Source organism: Ochotona princeps, chromosome 2 (assembly GCF_030435755.1).
Source record: "Ochotona princeps isolate mOchPri1 chromosome 2, mOchPri1.hap1, whole genome shotgun sequence".
Taxonomy (NCBI): domain Eukaryota; kingdom Metazoa; phylum Chordata; class Mammalia; order Lagomorpha; family Ochotonidae; genus Ochotona; species Ochotona princeps.
The window spans coordinates 33,053,343-33,057,256 of NC_080833.1; the positions used below are offsets into that span (position 1 = coordinate 33,053,343).

Below are 3,914 nucleotides of genomic sequence, written 5' to 3' on the forward strand. Positions count from 1 at the left end.
TTTGAAAGAATTCGTAGATTTCAAAAAATATTTATTCATTGTATTTGAAAGGCAAATTTACAGAGAAGAATGAACCATCTGCTGGTTCACTCCCTGAATGGCCATATCCAAAACCAGGAGTTAGGAGCTTTTTCTAAGTCTTCCATGTAGATGCAGGGGCCCAAGGACCTGAGCCATACTTTTATGCTTTTGTAGTTCGTAAGGAGATAGCTGGATCAGAAGTGCCAGTGCTTATGGGGGAGGCAGGTACTGCAAATAGAGGATCAGTCTGTTGAGCCACTGTACTAGCAAGTAACGTTTTCTTAATTGCCCACAACATACCAGTTTGGAGGGCTGCATTTGGAGGATCAAATCAGATTCAGTGTTTGTGCTAGAAGAGTTCACAATACAATGGAGGCAAACATACTCAATGTGTTCAACACAGCACACAACTTATTGTTGACTCAACGCATCTCAGCTTGACAAAACACAGAATGTCAGGTCTGGGTGTGGGCTTTGTGACACAGTTGGAGAGGCCTCTAGCATCCCAGAGCCCAGCTGCTCTGTTTGCAATCCAGCTTGCTGCGTAGACTCCTGGGAAGGCAGGGTTACTTACCCAAGTTCTTGGGTTGTTGTCACTCAGACGGGAGAGCAGGATGTAATTCCCTGCTCCAGACTTTGGCTTGTAGACCTAGCTATTGTAGTGATCTGGGGAGTGAACTAGCAGATGGAAAATCTTCCTCAATCTCTCTGTAACTCAACCTTTCAAATAAACATATAATTAAAAAAATTTATTCATGGGCTCAGTGCCCATCTGAGACTCACAGAACATTCAAATCCAGTTTACAATACTCCGTCATAAGAATCAAAGACCGCAGAGAATTTTAGAATACCCCAAATCTTAACACTTCGGAAGAGGCTATAAAAAGACTTAGGCACACAGGCCGCTGGTCCACAACACTGCCAGCAGGTGCACCAATTGTCTCTGGTTTAAGCCCGGCCTCTAAAAGTCTTTGTGGGATCACTGCAGCCGCTGCCTTTGAGAACAGGAGACAAGGAGGCCCTTAAGTATCTTCTGTGCCTGTGGTGGCTCAGGTGGACTCCAGCCCCAAATGTGTGGAAAAATGACTTATTATATATTTCATATTTACATGAAGCTTTTACTTTTAAAAGCAGAGAGAGAGCGTGCTTTCATTTGCTGGCTCACTCTCAAAGTTGAGCAAGGTTGAAGTGAGGTGTTGGAAGTTCAAGCCAAGTATCTCACTTGAGTAGCAAGATGCAACCCCTTGGGGCTGCTGCCTTCCACACAGGCAGAAAATCATGAACACAAGAATAGCAGAACTCAACAGCACAGGTGTGTATAGAAGGCTCCAGCCATCAACAAGCAATCCCCTGGAGTAGTATGATGGGCTGTCTGTCACATAGACCAGCTCCATCCCACCCAGGATGTGAATCATCACTTTGTCCAGCAGACCCATGTTGTGTATTTTACCTGCCTATTAGTCACTCCACAGCTGTCTGGGCCACCAGGTCAACTACTTTGGTATTGCACTGCTTCTATGTAGGGTCAGTAGCACCTGTCTCAAGTACTCACTGGAGGACTTAAGATGTATTCCCTGTGGGGGCTGGCATGGAATCCTGGGTTAAGCTGCTTATATCAGAGCCATGATTGGAATCCCAGCTGCTTGCTTCTGATCGAACTCCCTACTTACGCACCTGGGAAGGCAGCAGAAGATGGCGAAAGTGGTTGCGTCCCTGCTACCACGAGGAAGACTAGTGGCTAAATCTTTGACTTGTACGTGCTAGGATCCTATATGGGTGCTGGTTTGTATCCTGGCTGCTCCACTTCCCATCCAGCTCTTAAAAGACAAACAAATAAACAAACCAACCAACACAGAAAGTATCCCCAAGGGTAAAGGAAGGGACTAGTATAACAAAATATTTATTTTTTGGGTGGGTAAGAATTTATTTTCTTTTCATTGGAAAGGTAGATTTACAGAGAGAAAAAGAGATAGAGAGGAAGATCTTTAATCTACTGGTTCACTCCCCAAGTGGCTGCAATGGCCATAGCTGACCTGATCTATAGTCAGGAGCCAAGAGCTTCTTCTGGGTCTCCAGGGTCCTAAGGCTTTGGGCCATCCTCCACTGCTTTCCCAGGCCACCAGTAGGGAGCTGGAAGGGAAGTGGAGCAGCCAGGAGGGACACAAACCAGTGCCCATATGGGTTCCCGGCATGTGTGAGGCGAGGATTTAGCCACTGAGTTACTATGCTGGGCCCAACAAAATATTCTTTATTGCACCCTTCCATCTCTTACTTCATCATATTAATTTCACTTACACATAAATTGTGATCAGATAGACATTGCTACTATTATTATATTGAGCAAATTGTTAAGTCAATTAAGAAAAATCTAACTCTGTCAGTGCTTTCGCAGCACGTAGACTAAAGTGGAAGCAATAGAAAGAATATTAGCAAGGATGATATGCAAATTCATAAAGCATTCCATATTTTTCATTACAATTAGGCAGGAGGAATAAATTACAAGGGTCAATTGTTAGCATAATTAATGATGATATGTTACATTCTTGCAGAGAATAAAAATAGTGGATGCTAAGTGTTGTTCCCGCAAAACTAGAGATAATGCATTTGTTGATTCGTCAATATAACCATTTGTTCATTAGCTAGGCTTGAACATCCCATAATGCACTCAAAACACCATCCTGCACACAATAAAAATTACAATGTTTTCTGCCAACTAAAAAAGAATGTTAGTTTCTTTAAATCTTACTTTCAATTATTCCTTCTTCACTGCTCCTACTTTCTTTATGTTATTTGAATTTCTGATCTATATCATTTCCCTTTCCTGTGAAGCATCTATTTAAACATGTCTTGTAAGGTTGATCTACCAACTACAGATTTCCAAATTTCCTCATTTTTCTTTCTTTTTATAAGTATACGATTTATTTTGTTATTATTATAATAATTTTTGATAGAGTTCCATAGGTCCTGGGATTTCTCTTCTCTCCTACCTAAGTCCCCTCCACCCACACACTGAGTTCCCCTATATCATTACTATAGTATAGTTCTTCATACACAGTCCTATGTCCCTCATTACGTATATGGACAATGACAGAGAGTCCAGCATCCTATCCTCAAGATATAGTTAACAGTTTCATTGGCAGCCCCTCTTTGAACTGCAAGTAGAGATACATGCTGGGCCCGGCAGCATGGCCTAGCGGCTAAAGTCCTCGCCTTTAAAGCCCCGGGATCCCATATGGGCGTCGGTTCTAATCCCGGCAGCTCCACTTCCCATCCAGCTCCCTGCTTGTGGCCTGGGAAAGCAGTCGAGGACGGTCCAAAGCTTTGGGACCCTGCACCCACGTGGGAGACCCGGAAGAGGTTCCTGGCTCCTGGCTCCGGGTTGGCACAGAACCGGCCGTTGCGCTCACTTGGGGAGTGAATCATCGGATGGAAGATCTTCCTCTCTATCTCTCCTCCTCTCTGTACATCTGACTTTGTAATAAAAAAAAATAAATCTTTAAAAAAAAAAATAGAGAGATACATGCTGCATTGTGTCCGCACATCTGGATATGATAGTCTGCATTACATAGTTATTGTACATCCCCTTAAATGAAAAGCCACAATACAAAATCAACAACAGGAAGAAAAATAGAAATTTACAGTGCCATGAAGTTAAATAACATGCTACTGGATATCATTGTCTCCATTACCTAGTTACTATACATCCGCTTAAATGAAAAGCCATAAAACAAAATCAACAATGGGAAGAAAAAGATAATTAAAAATGCCATGAAGTTAAATAACATGCTACAAAATGACTAATGTTAACGCTGAAGAAATGAAAAAGAAAATCAAGAATCTTCTTGAAGAAAATGATGCTATTGTATGATCTGAGTCAGTGAAGAATTTAATGA

The 3,914-nt window shown here is 42.2% G+C and overlaps 1 pseudogene; it reads left to right on the forward strand.

Moving 5' to 3' along the window:
- Window positions 1-2,401: 2,401 nt before the first annotated feature.
- Window positions 2,402-2,491, forward strand: LOC118758719 (U6 spliceosomal RNA; annotated as a pseudogene).
- The last annotated feature ends 1,423 nt before the right edge of the window (window positions 2,492-3,914 follow it).